Raw genomic sequence first — 16761 nt, 5'->3', positions numbered from 1 at the left:
CGGCTGGATACAGCACTTGGGGCGAATGGGATCAAACGTTAAGGGGGGGGGTGGGTAAGCAGGATTAGGCTATTGAGTTGGATGATCAGCCATGATCGTGATGAATGGCGGAGCAGGCTCGAAGGGCCAAATGCCTCCTCCTGCTCCTATCTTCTATGTTTCTATACAGACAAAGCATACTGTTCATAGAGAATGAAAGGAGAGGGTACAGAATGTAGTGTTACAGTCATAGCTAGGGTCTAGAGAAAGATCAACTTAATATATGGTAGGTCCATTCAAAAGCATGATGGCAGCAGGGAAGAAGCTGTTCTTAAGTCGGTTGGCACGTGACCTCAGACTTTTGTATCTTTTCCCTGATGGAAAAAAGTGGAAGAGTGAATGTCTGAGGTGCGTGGGGTCCTTAATTATGCTGGCTGCTTTTCCGAGGCAGCGGGAAGTGTAGACGGAGTCAATGGATGGGAGGCTGGTTTGCGTGATGGACTGGGCTTCATTTTCAACCCTTTACAGTTTTTTGCGGTCTTGGGCAGAGCAGGAGCCATGCCAACCTGTGATGTAACCAGAAAGGATGCTTTCTATGGTGAATATGTAAAAATTGGTGAGTCGTAGCAGAAATGCCGAATTTTGTTCGCATCCTGAGGAAGTAGAGGCGTTCGTGGGCTTTCTTAACTATAGTGTCGGTGTGGCGGGACTCAGACAGGTGGTTGGCATCAAATGTCACCCTGCAATCTTTCAAGAAAAGAAATCCTGTGCCTTCAACACCTGAATCTCACTTCAGCCATCATGACCGGGATTCTCCCAAAAGAAAATCTAAATTCCCAAAGTGCGGGAAAACGTAGTATTTCTTGCTGGTTTTTTTTAGCGTACTTACCAGAGCGAATCTCCGACACTCTGTGCATCACAGAGCGCCTCAGCAGGATTTACTTTGGTAAGCAGGGGGTGGGGCCTATTCCCACATCAGAGGCCGGCAGCAGAGTGCTGAGTGGGCCACTGCGCATGCGCCGATCTGTCAGTGCGGAGATCGGCACCTGCGCAGTAGCCCCCATTGTCGGCTGGCCTTTCGACCCCTCCCCCGACCGCCCCCCAGCCCCCTGATCCCTGGCTTCCTGGATCTCCACAGTTCAGCCTCTATGTCGCCCCCACCCCGCCCCCCCACCCTCCCTTCCACTACCCGTCCAGCCCCAATCTCCCGCTAATCATATTGAAATGCTCATTTCAACAATATCATAATTAGCTCCGCGCTGATTTCCGTTGTTCGAGCAGTGCAGCGGGCTGGGAGAATCCCAGCCATGTATTGGAAGTTTCTATTTCACCAAATGCAACCAAAATAGTGCCGGGGAAACCATGTCAAGAGCCACAAACTTTATTCCACTGCACTCTCAGTGCAAAAGACTTACTTTCATTTAATGACTTATACTCGGGGCCAATTCTGAGAGAACAGTCTTTTGAGGCTTTTTTTTCCAGCACAGGTCGAGAACCCAGATGTCCGACCCTTTGTTTCTACTGAAACAGTTCTCCTCCACCTGTGCTCATTATGAATGCTCGGCTGAGAGCCAAACACCAGCAAGAGCATTAGCTCCTCAGACGTTCCATTTTGCCGACTGAAGTGGAGCGATTTTGCTTGATTAACATCGTTATGTGGTTATAACAAGTTGCACTTTCTGAGATTCACTTCGTGAATGTCTCAATGCTTAAATCTTTGGTTATGATTAAAAGGTCTAACGAAGTTAAAGCCTCTCTGACTGAAACTACAGTTGACCTTTCCAACTGACATTTTTATAAGCTTGTAAGTACAACAGTCTTTTCTTAAGTGGATTACTGAATGACTTTTTTTCCCCCCCGCAGAATTTCTACGCTTGCTACTGTTATTACATAACTCGTTTCTGTACACAGTGCATGCTGGGTGAATGGATATGGAAAGCCAGGAAGATCGCCCCCGATCACTCTGCTTTTCTCTCTGTACTTGCAGCCAGACCTGGCGAGCATTTCCAGCACCTCTCTGTTTATATCACAGTCGTACGGCAGCTGGCTGAGTGAACATGAACTGGGATATGAAATGTTTCAGGATAAGAGAGTTTTTTTTATTGCAATATTAAAATAGTAAGTGAATTTGTATTCATATATTCCCTTTGAAATTAAATGGAGGCTAGCTGCACCCCCGCACAATATATTCAAATACAATGCAATGCTGGAGATTTGGTTACAAGATAGACTGTCCAAATCAGGCACTGCAATCGCAAACAAAGAACTTATTTTGCGAACAGACTCTCTTCGTAAATGCCCTGTCCAGCTGCGAAAAGAAAATATGAAGCAGAAATGGATGGCGGCAGAGTCACACCGAGGGATTCGGTAACAGCTGTTCCACTGTCAGCATCTTCATTTCCTATCTATTTTCATAATCGCTAATGACATTCGGAAGTAAACACTAAGGTGAGCACGACGGGAATCTGTTTGATAGCTGATTAAAATCGAGAACGCTATTATCTCATGGTCTGAGAAGCAAATGTACCGAGCGCTCCTGGCAAAAGACATCAAACGTACATGTTCCTGGGTGCAGGGTGTCCGGAGGGGTTTGTGGGGGGGCGGGGTGGAGGGGACAGCTAAAGTGAATATGTTGTCACCTGCTGCACTCAGGTTACTCAAGATCCCACACACCTCGGACATTCTCCATTCCGTCAGGAAAAAGATACTAAAGTCTGAGGTCACCATACCAACCGACTCAAGAACAGCTTCTTCCCTGCTGCTGTCAAGACTTTTGAATGGACCTACCTCGCACTAAGTTGATCTTTCTCTGCACCCGAGCTATGACTGTAACACTACATTCTGCACTCTCTCCTTTCCTTCTCTATGAACGGTGTGCTCTGTCTGTATAGCGCACAAGAAACAATATTTTTCACTGTATCCCAATACATGTGACAATAATAAATCAAATCAAATTAAAATCATCTGGATAATCTGTCCATTACGTTGCCCTTACAAACACGACAACCTCATGGGAAGCATAAATTTCCAAACACACGCGCGTCAATTTTGCATCACACTGATGGCTTGAAATAAAACTGTTGTTGGAAATCAAATGATATCATGCCACTGAGGGCGGCACGGTGGCACAGTGGTTAGCACTGCGCCTCACAGCGCCAGGGACCTGGGTACGATTCCCGGCTTAGGTCACTGTCTGTGCAGGGTTTGCACGTTCTCCCCATGTCTGCGTGGGTTTCTTCTGAGTGCTCCGGTTTCCTCCCACAATCTGAAAGATGTGCTGGTTAGGTGCATTGACCCGAACGGGCACCAGACTGTGGTGACTAGGGGAATTTCACAGTAACTTCATTGCGGTATTAATGTAAGCGTTACTTGTGACTAATAAATAAACTTGAACTTAACTTTAATGTAAGCCTACTTCTGACACTAATAAATAAACATTGCCTGTTGCTAATCAGGACAGGAAATCATTGCCAGTGGTGGCAATGGTAGAAAGGGTCGAGAGCTTCAAGTTTTTAGGTGTCCAGATCACCAACAACCTGTCCTGGTCCCCCCATGCCGACGCTATAGTTAAGAAAGCCCACCAATATCTCTACTTTCTTAAAAGACGAAGGAAATTTGGCATGTCAGCTACGACTCTCACCAACTTTTACAGATGCATCATAGAAAGCATTCTTTCTGGTTGTATCACACACCTTGGTATGGCTCCTGCTCTGCCCAAGACTGCAAGGAACTACAAAAGGTCATGAATGTAACCCAATCCATTACGCAAACCAGCCTCCCATCCATTGACTCTGTCTACACGTCCCGCTGCCTCAGCAAAGCAGCCAGCATAATTAAGGACCCCACGCACCCCGAACATTCTCTCTTCCACCTTCTTTCGTCGGGGAAAAAAATACAAAAGTCTGAGGTCACGTACCAACCGACTCAAGAACAGCTTCTTCTCTGTTGCTGTCAGACTTTTGAATGGGCCTACCTCGCACTAAGTTGACCTTTCTCTACACCCTAGCTAAGACTGTAACACTATATTCTGCACGCTCTCGTTTCCTTCTCTATGAACGGTAAGTTTTGTCTGTATAGCGTGCAAGAAACAATATTTTCACCATATGTTAATACACGTGACAATAATAAACCAAATCAAATCAGATCAAATCACCCTCCCGTACTGAAACCGCAGGTAAAGACAACAAGAATCTATTCCCTGCCTCTCACAATCTAAGTGTCTCCAGGCAGCAACTTCTTTCGAGACCTCCCTTCCTGCCAGTTCTCTAACACAGATCTTTCCAGCCATCTCGTCTCTCACAGCTTGGCAGTGAGTCGCTCCCCAAGCTCTGACCCATAAGCTAATGTCACACGGAGGGCTAAGACCTCTTGGGAAGAATCTCCCAAACAATTCAACGCTTCTAATTCTTCCTCCTCCGTGCGCAGACTACTTGTTTAATACTTTTCAGCCAGCCAGCTAATCTAGGCTCACCTAAACAGCTAATAACCAATCAAGGGCAGGCAATGGCACAGTGGAATCATCACTGCAGTAGCAATCCAGGGACCCAGGGCATCACTCTGGGGACCTGGGTCCGAATCCCACCACGGCAGATGGTGAAATTCGAATTCAATAAAAGTCTGGAATTAAATCCACTGTCGATTGTGGTTAAAAACTAACCTGGTTTGCAGCACGGTGGCACAGTGGTTGGCACTGCTGCCTCACAGCACCGGGGACGCGGGTTTGATTCCCGGCTTGGGTCACTGTCTGTGCACATTCTCCCCATGTCTACGTAGGTTTCTGCCGGGTGCTCCCACAGTCCAAAAGACGTGTCAGTCAGGTGCACTGGCCTTGCTAAGTTCCCCCTCAGTGTTACCGAACAGGCGCCGGAGTGTGGCGACTCAGTTTTAGGCTTATTTATTCGTGTCACAAGTAGACTTACATTAACCCTGCAATGAAGTAACTGTGAAAATCCCCCAGTTGCCACACACCACAGTGACTTCATTGCGGTGTTAATGTAAGCCTACTTTTCATAGAAATCATAGAAACCCTACAGTACAGAAAGAGGCCATTCGGCCCATCGAGTCTGCACCGACCACAATCCCACTCAGGCCCTACCCCCATATCCCTACATATTTTACCCGCTAATCCCTCTAACCTACGCATCCCAGGACACTAAGGGGCAATTTTAGCATGGCCAATCAACCTAACCCGCACATCTTTGGACTGTGGGAGGAAACCGGAGCACCCCGGAGGAAACCCAGACAGTGACCCAAGCCGGGAATCGAACCCAGGTCCCTAGAGCTGTAAAGCAGCAGTGCTAACCACTGTGCTACCGTGCCGCCCATTGTGACACTCAAACAAAATTGAATGTCCTTTAGAGAAGGAAATCTGCCGTCCTTACCTGGTCTGGCCTACATGTGACTCCAGACCCCACAGCAATGTGGTTGACTCTCAAATGCCCTCTGAAATGGAGGGCAATTAGGGATGGGCAATAAATGCTGGGCTCAGCCAGCGACACTCACACCCTGTAGAAATGAATAAAAAAGAACTGCAGTAATCCCGGCTCCGATTACCACACCACACAACACCAGTAATGTCTAGTATACGTCTGATAGGCCCTTCCCATTTATTTGTTACCCCTGGTAGCAATATCTGCTCTCAGCCACCAAAATATATTCCCACAATTGTCGTCACTTCTTTAGCTGGTGACAAAGCAGAAATTTCAATTTGAACTGACTATCTATTTATACCGTAAAGCGCAACCTGCCACCCACTGACTTTCAAACCGTCACTCTGTAATACTTGACTAATCAGTTCAAAGTGCTGTGATACTAAGATTGGTGGAGTTGCGTGTCGTGATGAAGATTGTTAGAGAATACAGCAGGGCATATAGACAGACTAAAAAATTGGGTGGAGAAATGGCTGATGGAATTTAATCCGGACAAATGCGAAGTGACGCATTTTGGAAGATCCAATTCAGGTGGGAGCTATAAAATAAATGGCAGAACAATCCGGAGCATTTGGGAGTACAGGTCCACAGATCCTTAAAAGTGGCAGCACAGGGTGGAAAAGGTGGTAAAGAAAGCATAGGCATGCTTGCCTTCATCGGACGGGGCATCGAGTATAAAGGTTGGCAAATTATGTCACAGTTGTATAAAATGTTGGTTAGGCCACATTTGGAATGCTGTGTCCAATTCTGGTCACCACGCTACCAGAAGGACACGGAGGCTTTGGAGAGAGTGCAGAAAAGGTTTACCAGGATGTTGCCTGGTATGGAGGGTATTAGCTATGAGGAGAGATTGAATAAACTGGGATTGTTCTCCTTGGAAAGACAGAGGCTGAGGGGTGACCTGATTGAAGTTTATAAAATTATGAGGGGTATGGAGAGGGTGAACAGTTGGAAGCTTTTTCCCCAGGGCAGAAATGACAATTACAAGGGGGCACAAGTTCAAGGTAAGGGGTGGAAAGGTTCAGTGGAGATGTGCGGGGGAAGATTTTTACACAGAGGGTGGTGGGGGCCTGGAATGCACTGCCAAGTGAGGTGGTTGAGGCAGTTACATTAGCCACATTTAAGACTTATCTTGATGGGCATATGAACAAAGGGGGAATAGAGGGATACAAGCGGTTGATTTAGATAGGTAAACATGATCGGCGCAGGCTTGGAGGGCCAAAGGGCCTGTTCCTGAGCTGTACTGTGCTTTGAAATTTCTGATATGAAGTCTTGCTATGTCAAGCATAATTTCAGGGTGAAGGAGTTTCAGGTTTATTTAACATGTGGTCCATCTGATAAACAAAAGTCATAACAATATGCGTTCGGTCGGGAAGGAACTTCCTGAGAGGGTGGTGGAGGCTGGTTCGATCGAGGTATTCAAAAGGGAATTGGATTGCTTTCTGAAATGAAAGCAAGCTCAAGGTTATGGGGATAAGACAGGGGAATGGGCCTGGGGAGAATGCTCTTTTGGAGGGCCAGTGCAGACTCGATGGGCTGAATGGCTTCCTCCTGCACCGTAAAGTTTCTGTGCAGTGTCCTCTCTCTCACACGCGTGTGATTATCTTTTCATACACTGTCCTTTGCTTAGTCATAAATTAACTTTATTACTCCTACCTCAAGGCACAGTAAACTTTGTGTTATCCAGAATCCTACTACCCAACGCTCTCGAACAACCAAAATGTCCGACAGTTCGATTTCTTTTAAAGATACGCCGCACTGTTGTCTCGTGTTCAGAGTAATGTAACACCCCATTAAATAGCATTTTTGTTTAAGCACCTAAGCTTACCAGGTAACAAAGCTTTTACTGTCTATTTATAGTCCAATTCTGGGTGTCAAATGAGACTTAATGGTAGCATTTCTTTCTCCAAGTTAGAAGGTCATGGGTTCAAGTTTCAACTCAGAAGCAGGATGCCTCAATATGGACGGACACTTGAGAGCAGAACACACAAATTAGGAGCAGGAGTAGGCCACTCAGCCCCTCCGAGCCTGCGCCGCCATTCAATAAGATCACAGCTGATCCGATTATAACCTTAAACTGTCCTGCTCCCTCCATGCCGCGCTATAGTTAAGAAAGCCCACCAACGCCTCTACTTTCTCAGGAGGCTAAAGAAATTCACCATGTCAGCTACAACTCTTACCAATTCTTACAGATGCACCATAGAAAGCATTCTTTCTGGTTGTATCCAAACCACAAGAAACTACAAAGGGTTGTGAACGAAGCCCAGTCCATCACGCAAACCAGCCTCCCATCCATTGACTCTGTCTACACCCTCGGAAAAGCAGCCAGCATAACCGAGGACCCCACGCACCCTGGACAAACTCTCTTCCACAGTCTTCCATCAGGAAAGAGATACAAAAGTCTGAGGTCACGTACCAACCGACTCAAAAACAGCTTCTTCCCAGCTGCCATCAGACTTTTGAATGGACCTACCTCGCATTAAGTTGATCTTTCTCTACACCCTAGCTATGACTGTAACACTACATTCTGCACTCTCTCGTTTCCTTCTCTATGAATGGTATGCTTTGTCTGTTTGGTGCCGACAGGACACAGACCATGCAAAGATCTTGGGCGGGATTTTCTGTCACTGGGGCGAGTGCGACTGGATAATCCCGTCCTTAAATGTCCGAAGATGTGTAGGTTAGGTGGATTGGCCATTTTATATTGTCCCTTAGTGTCTAAAGACGTGCAGGTTAGATGGATCGGCCATGGTAAATGCTTGGGGTTACGGGGATTGGGCCTGGGTAATATGCTCTTTTGGAGAGTCAGTGCAGACCCGATGGGCTGAATGGCCTCCTTCTGCACTGTAGGGGTTCTCTGGCTCCATGGCTACAATTTCAAAGGTGCAACCCCAATCGTGTAAGAAGTCACTCGCGCATTACTTCCTGTGAAAGTGTGTAGCCCAGCATGTGAGGCATATTCTGAAGAGGTTGAGTAAAGGCAGAAAACTAGTGTAGAAATAAAATTGAAATAAAAGCAAAACGCTGTGGACGTTGGAAATGAAAGATAAGAACAAAAATTTCCTAGAATACTCAGCATGTCTGGCAGCAACTGTGCAGAGAGAAACAGAGTTAATGTTGCGATTCCCTTTCACTCTTCTTCAGAAATGAAGACATAAAATGTTCAAAATATAAAAATGTCTTTTTTAAATTCATTCATGGGATGTGGGTGTCGTTGGCTGGTCAGCATTTATTGCCCATCACTGAGGGCATTTCAGAGTCAACCACATTGCTGTGGATCTGGAGTCACATGTAGGCCAAGCCAGGGTAAGGGCGGCTGATTTCCTTCCCTAAAGAACACTAATGAACCAGATGGGTTTTTACGACCATCGACAATTATCTCACTGGCATCATTAGACTTTTAATGCCAGATTTTAATTGAATTCAAATTTCACCATCTACCATGGTGGGATTCGAACCCAGGTCCCCAAAGCATTAACAACAAAAACAGAAAAATGCTGGAAAGTCTCAGCAGGTCTGACAGCATCTGTGGAGAGAGAATAGAGCCAACGTTCCGAGTCTGGATGACCCTCGTCAGAGCTCTTGTAACCCTCTGATGAAGGGTCATCCAGACTCGAAACGTTGGCTCGATTCTCTCCCCACAGATGCTGTCAGACTTGCTGAGATTTTCCAGCATTTTTCTGTCTTGGTTTCAGATTCCAGCATCAGCAGTATTTTGGGTTTATCCCCAAAGTATTACCCTGGGTCTCTGAATTACTAGTCCAGTGACAATACCACTGCCCCTTTGAAAGTGAGGCAAATAAGGGTGTATTAAGTATCAACAGCAGTTTGAAATTTATTCATTCGTGTCACAAGTAGGCTTACATTAACACTGCAATGAAGTTACTGTGAAAATCCCCAGTTTTAACTTGCATAGTGGACAGTATTTTCACTTGTTCTGCATTTCAGAACAAAATACAGCTTTCACCTCATTTTACTGTTGAACTTGGGGCGGCATGGTGGCACAGTGGTTAGCACTGCTGCCTCACAGCACCAGGGACCCCAGGTTCAATTCCTCACTTGGGTCACTGTCTGTGCGGAGTTTGCACGTTCTCCCTGTGTCTGCGTGGGTTTCCTCCCACAGTCCAAAGGTGTGCGGGTTAGCTGGATTGGCCATGCTAAATTACCCCTTAGTGTTAGGGGGACTAGCTGGGGTAAATGCATGGGGTTGTGGGGATAGGGCCTGGTTGGGATTGTGGTCGGTGCAGACACGATGGGCCGAATGGCCTCCCTCTGCACTGTAGGGATTCGATGAACTCTTGAAATTGGTGATCAAAGTATGAATTTCTCTGGCCTCTTCCCCGGGGTCAAAAATTGATGTTTCCTCTGCTTGGAAGTGACGGATACTAACTTAATCATTCCCGGTCCACAAAAATGTGCAATTTTGGCATTACTCCTCCTCTATATCAGCATCTGAAATGACTGTCCTAATGTGTGATAACGATCAGATTCTTAGCAGCAGGGCGTAACCCTGGAATATTACTGTACTGTGGGAAAAACTCCCAGTTTCTCTGTCGCCCCGTGACCCCGTCGAAGGTCTCACCGCCCTGATTATCTTAGCGGCAATTATATAATAAGCTGCTCATTACTCCATTAGGAAGAAGTAGCGGAAAGGAATCATGTGATTATATTTCAATCCCCGGACCAGTAAACAGCTGAAAGCAGTGTCATTCTTGTAGCTCTCATCAACGTACACTTTCTCAGTATTTTTCCTTTGCTTGCAATCTGCCACTTCCCTCAGCAGTGAACACAGGTGGGTGAGGCGCAGTCGAGCCCGCAATGTCCCGTTTCAACCAGTCCGTAGCCTTTGACCCATTTACACCATCCTTCTCCAATGCCTCTCCAGAGACTTTCAGCTGGGCGGAACCACGTCTGCCCAGTTCATTCTTATCTCCTTAATTGTAACCAGAGAATTGCCAGAGAGTTGGTTTCTTGTCGCATTCCCAGCTCCCAAACTCCATTTTCCAATCTTTCTGTGTTCCCACCATTGTCTAGCACTGTAATCTCCTCCAGCTCCGCACCCTCCATGGGAGGCACAGTGGCACAGTGGTTAGCACTGCTGCCTCGCAGCATCAGGGACCTGGGTTCGATTCCCGGCTTGGGTCACTGTTTGTGTGGAGTTTGCACGTTCTCTCCGTGTCTGCGTGGGTTTCCTCTGGGTGCTCCGGTTTCCTCCCACACTCCAAAGATATGCAGGTTAGATGAATTGGCCATGCTAAATTCTCCCTCAGTGTACTCTAACAGGTCCAGAGTGTGGTGACGAGGGGATTTTCACAGTAACTTCATTGCAGTGTTAATGTAACCATACTTGTGACTAATAAATAAACTTTTTTTCCAAGATAGGAGTTGGAACGTCTTGTTAAAGTTGTACAAAGCATTAGTAAGGCAGCACTTGGAATACTGTGTGCAGTTCTGGTCGCCCTATTATAGAAAGGATATTATTAAACTGGAAAGAGTGCAGAAAAGGTTTACTAGGATGCTACTGGGACTTGATGGTTTGAATTATAAGGAGAGGCTGGATAGACTGGGACTTCATTCCCTGGAGCGTAGGAGACTTAAGGGTGATCTTATAGAGGTCTATAAAATAATGAGGGGCATAGATCAGCTAGTCAACATCTTTTCCCAAGTAGGGGAGTCTAAAACTAGAGGGCATAGGTTTAAGGTGAGGGGGGAGAGATACAAAAGGATCCAGCGGGGCAATTGTTTCACACAAAGGGTGGTGAGTGTCTGGAACAAGCTGCCAGAGGCAGTAGTAGAGGCGGGTACAATTTTAAAAAGCATTTAGACAGTTACATGGGTAAGATGGGTGTAGAGGGATATGGGCCAAATGCGGGCAATTGGGATTAGCTTAGTGGTTAAAAAAAAGGGGTGGCATGGATAAATTGGGCGAAGGACCTGTTGCCATGCAGTAAACCTCTATATCTCCACTCCTCCAATTTTGGCCTCTTGAGCATTCCCAATTATAACGACACCACCATTAAGTGGCTGTGCCTTCAGCTGCCTAGGCCCCAACCTCCAGAATTCCCTCCCTCTTTGCCTCATAACCTGGCTTTCTGCCTTTGAAACGCTTCTTAAAGTCGGCCTCTGGGACCCAAGACTTTGGTCACCTGACCATGCAAAGGCCCATTGACCTTGGGCCGGATTTTCTGACCTTAGGGAGAGCGCGGCCGGAAAATCCCGCCAATGTCTCCTTGTGTGGCCCACTGCCACACTTTGTTTTCTAACATTCACGGTGCATCCTGTGACGGTTCATTACACTTATGGCACAATTTAAATCTAACTTGTGTTGTTACCTCTGGTGTGCCCCATGGGTCAGTCCTGGGCCCCTTCCTAACTCTCAGTGCATGCTGCTCCTCAATGACATTGCATCAAACACAATGTCAGTTTTACCTGTACTCTGACAACGCCCAGCTCCCCCTCACCGCCACCTCTCTCAGCCCCTTCAGTGCCGCTAAATGATCAGACTGCGAGATCCAGTAAAGTTTATTTATTAGTGTTACAAGTAGGCTTATCTTAACACTGCAGGGAAGTTACTGTGAAAATCCCCTAGTCGCCACACTCTGGCGCCTGTTCGGGTACACTGAGGAAGAATTTAGCATGGCCAATGCACCTAACCAGCACATCTTTCGCACTGTGGGAGGAAACCGGAGCACCCAGAGGAAACCCACGCAGACACGGGGAGAACGTGCAGATTCCGCACGGACAGTGACCCGAGGCCGGGAATCGAACCCGTGTCCCTGGCGCTGTGGAGCAGCAGTACTTGGTCAGTACTTTCCATGAGTGGGACCTCCTATCCTTTCCAGTTCCTCGGCCTTTCTCTCTGCCACAATGAACGGCACTATACCCACATTATCAGGCAGTAAAGATTCTCAATGCGAGCAGGGGAAATGACACAAGTCGCTGTGGAATGCCCCTCGGGCCTGTAACCTTGCCCGAGTGAGAACGAAAATATAGAATTTGCAACAGATTTTGTTTTTGTGGTCTATCATTCCCTTCCCTCATTAGTTATCCCACTTTATGGCATCTTTTCCAGCCTCTGGCAATCTACATGCTGTTAGCAAGTGTGAGATTGATTGAGGGAGACCCCTACTGCTCAGCGATATGCTTCTACTCCCCATCCAGTTATCGAGACACAGTCCAAATCTGCAACATGCTGTGCGGGGACAGGGCAAAGCCGCAGGTTACAGGCTGGTGCAGCCACAATAAACTGCAATGTCTTCACTCCATCTCCACAAATGTGTGTGCTGACATGCAGTTGGGTGAGAAAAAGCACATCGTGCATCACACAACGTGATCGGGGTTTAACAGGGTTTGGAGAGCTAACTGGTCAGATCCCAAATTCTCATCTCTCCAGGAGGAAAGACCATTGGTCACCAAAATCTTCGGTAAGAAATTAAGGGGTGGTGATAGCTCCCAGAAGGAGAAAACAGCTCAGACCAGTATCCTTATTTCCCTGTTTGGGGGCGGCACGGTGGCGCAGTGGTTAGCACTGCTGCCTCACAGCGCCAGGGGCCCGGGTTCGATTCCCGGCTTGGGTCACTGTCTGTGTGGAGTTTGCATGTTCTCCCCGTGTCTGTGTGGGTTTCCTCTGGGTGCTCCGGTTTCCTCCCACAGTCCAAAAGACTTGCTGGTTAGGGTGCATTGGCCGTGCTAAATTCTCCCTCAGTGTACCCGAACAGGCACCGGAGTGTGGCGACTAGGGGATTTTCACAGTAACTTCATCGCAGTAAGCCTACTTGTGACACTAATAAAATAAACTTTAAAAACCTTAAACTTTACTTTTCAGACCTTACTTTTCTTATTTCCCCATTTTATGGTTCAGAGCAGGATTCTTATTTCCCTGTTTTACTATTTTGGTACAACTTAAATTTGATGAACAAGAATTGAAAGCTATCGCTGATTGTTGTAAAAACCCATCTGGTTCACTCATGTCCCTTTCGGGAAGGAAATCTGCCGTCCTTACCTGGTCTGGCTGACCTGTAATCCTAGATCAACGGCAATGTGGTTGACTCTCAACTGCCCTCTGAACTGGCCGAGCAAACCACTCAGCTTCTCTGCCAGAGAAGGTGGCATGCAAATGAGGAAGGGGAACTTAAAACGATGAGAAACATAAATAAAGGAGCAGGAGAAAATGAACGGGAAGTCACAAAAGCGAGGAAGAAAAGACTCGATGGATAAGATACCAAAGAAAAACATTCTTTGTAAAAAATGAAAATGGAAAATTACAAAGTAGTAAAAGGAAAAGCAAATTGATCTCCTGACTAATCTCTCAGTGAAACACTTTTTGCCAGTCCCTAATTTTACGATGTAAAAGTAGCATCTTGAGGTGGGTGGAAAAAGAATCGCAATCCTTTGCAAAAATATTCAATGCATTTTAATCTAGTGCACAGCCTGTAGCAGAGAAGGCAGCATTTCCAAAAGTTAAAAGTTCATAGAATCATAGAAACCCTACAGTACAGAAAGAGGCCATTCGGCCCATCGAGTCTGCACCGACCACAATCCTACCCAGGCCCCACCCCCATATCCCTACATATTTTACCCACTAATCCCTCTAATCTACGCATCCCAGGACACTAAGGGGCAATTTTAGCATGGCCAATCAACCTAACCCGCACATCTTTGGACTGTGGGAGGAAACCGGAGCACCCGGAGGAAACCCACACAGACAAAGTTAAAGTTTATTTATTAGTCACATAGGCTTAAATTAACACTGCAATGAAGTTACTGTGAAATTCCCCTGGTCGCCACACTCTGGCACCTGTTCTGGTACACTGAGGGAGAATTTAGCACGGCCAATGCACTTAACCTGCAGGTCTTTCAGACTGTGGGAGGAAACCGGAGCACCCGGAGGAAACCCATGCAGACACGGGGAGAACATGCAGACTCCACACAGACAGTGACCCAAGCCAGGAATTGAACCCGGGTCCCTGGCGCTGTGAAGCAGCAGTGCTAGCCACTGTGCCACCGCGCCGTTCCTCACACTAACAGGTTGGAATCTCTAATTGTTGCCTGCATTATTGTCACAGCCTCAGAAGTAAGATGAAGGCACCATTCAGGAACTGTACGCTCGACTTGCTACTTGCGTTTAAGTTTAAAATTTATTAGAATCATAGAATCCCTACAGTGCAGAAAGAGGCCATTCGGCCCATCGATTCTGCACCGACAACAATCCCACTCAAGCCCTATCCCCGCAACCCCATGCATTTACCCTAGCTAGTCCCCCTGACACAAAGGGGCAATCTAGCATGGCCAATCCACCTGACCCGCACATCTTTGGAGTCATTAGAGTCATAAGTAGGTTTACATTAACACTGCAATGAAGTTGCTCTGAAAATCCCTTAGTCGCCACACTCCGGCGCCTGTTTGGGTACAGAGGGAGAATTTAGCACGACCAACGCGCCTAACCGACACGTCTTTGAAACTGGGGGAGGAAACCGGAGCACCTGGAGAAAACCCACGCAGACATGGGGAGAATGTGCAGATTCCGCACAGACAGTGACCCAAGCTGGGAATCGAACCCGAGTCTCTGGCGCTGTGAGGCAGCAGTGCTAGCCACCGTGCCGTCCAGGATGTACTGGCAGTGGAAGGGGTGCAGAGGAGATTCACTCGGTTGATTCCGTAGTTGAGAGGGGTGGCTTATGAGGAGAGACTGAGTATACTGGGACTATACTCATTGGAATTTAGAATCCGGGTGCCTGGCGCTGTGAGGCAGCAGTGCTAACCACTGTGCCACCGTGCCACCCAACTTGCTTTCGTTAAACTGCCCGTCAAAAGTCAGGACATATCCAGCTATGGGATCTGGAGTGCTCGTTAATCTGAATCCCATTCATTCCACTGGATTTGTTTACCAATACAACAAAACAAAATGATTTGCCCAGAAGCGGTGACACATTTTGAAGGCAAACAGTTCCTTTCAGCGAAGGTGATTAAAGCATTTATTTTTTTAGGAAAACAGAATATCCGCATAAACTCCAAACAAAATGGAGCAGGTTTTGCTGTTAAGGTAACAGTGAAGCTCGTGGTGTTTGCTATTATTTATGTGGACCAAGGTTAAACACAGGAAGCTAAAAGCTACCATTCAGGTTTTGTGCAAACAGTATCTCACTGACTCGTTTACCAGTGAACCACACTGAATGGCGTGAAGATAGCGTGATTGTATACTGGATACCAACCAACGTACCAATCGACTCAAGAACAGCTTCTTCCCTGCTGCCGTCAGACTTTTGAATGGACCTACCTCGCACTAAGCTGATCTTTCTCTATGCCCTCGCTATCACTGTAACACTACATTCTGCAATCTCTCCTTTCCTTCTCTATGAACGGTATGCTCTGTCTGTATAGCGTGCAAGAAACAATACTTTTCACTGAATGCTAATACATGTGACAATAATAAATCAAATCAAATATAAACTGAACATGCCATAGAAAGCCTTGGCCATTTAAAGTCTGCATACTTTTCTAACAACAGTCCAAATTTCAGCGTTGGGTGAGAACAACGGGAAAGCCTGTTAACAGCGGCGGGACTGGAAAATCCCACTGCTGGCCTATGGTGGGCAGTCTCTGCCACCTCAGCACATTTTCGGGGGGTGGGGGGGCGGGTGGGTTAACGGGACCTCGGCCACAGTGTGGAGTCTTATTCCTTCAGCTTTTAATTGTTGTTGGAGATTTGAGAAGAAGTCAAATTCGACTTGAGACGATAACTCCTGTTTCTTCCTCCACAGACACTGCCAGGCCCAGTGAGTTTTCCCAGCACTTCTAGTTTGCGGTTCAGATTTCCAGCATCTGCAGCGTTTTGCTTTCATGACAGACAAGGAGCTGGACTGATAACAGGTGAGGAAAGCCACGGGAAATGAGATGCGGGGGTGGAAGGGAGGAGGGGGCAAGGGGGCAGGGCAAGGTCTTGCCAACATCAGTTTTCACACAGTGAGAAGTCTCACAATACCAGGTTAAAGTCCAACAGGTTTATTTGGTAGCATGAGCTTTCGGAGCGCTGCTCCTTCATCAGGTGAGTCGTCCACCCAGTCAATCCCACCAAGGCCCTACCCCCATATCCCTACATATTTTACCCACTAACCTCTCTAACCTACCCATCTCAGGACACTAAGGAGCAATTTTAACATGGCCAATCAATCTAACCCGCACATACTTGGACTGTGGGAGGAAACCGGAGCACTCGGAGGAAACCCACACAGACACAGGGAGAATGTGCAAACTCCACACAGACAGTGACCCAAGCCGGGAATCGAACCCGGGTCCCTGGAGCTGTGAAGCAGCAGTGCTAACCACTGTGCTACTGTGCCGCCCCTAACCCTAA

At 47.0% G+C, this 16761-nt stretch overlaps 1 protein-coding gene and 1 long non-coding RNA gene across 7 annotated transcripts in view; one reads left to right on the top strand and one right to left on the bottom strand.

The window, feature by feature from the left end:
* The window catches only part of plcb4a (phospholipase C, beta 4a), a 510936-nt gene that overhangs the window by 230352 nt on the left and 263823 nt on the right, over positions 1-16761 (bottom strand). The gene's annotated exons all lie outside the window — the stretch shown is intronic.
* The window catches only part of LOC144504667 (uncharacterized), a 30679-nt gene that overhangs the window by 13131 nt on the left and 787 nt on the right, over positions 1-16761 (top strand). Inside the window, exon 2 of the long non-coding RNA XR_013499689.1 lies at positions 16169-16277. This is a non-coding gene — a long non-coding RNA (uncharacterized LOC144504667). The remainder of the gene's footprint in view (positions 1-16168; positions 16278-16761) is intronic.

The sequence above is a fragment of the Mustelus asterias genome, chromosome 15 (genome assembly GCF_964213995.1).
Source record: "Mustelus asterias chromosome 15, sMusAst1.hap1.1, whole genome shotgun sequence".
NCBI lineage: Eukaryota > Metazoa > Chordata > Chondrichthyes > Carcharhiniformes > Triakidae > Mustelus > Mustelus asterias.
The sequence above is the reverse complement of the archived record's forward strand: the minus strand, read 5'-3'. Positions and strand labels throughout refer to the sequence as shown.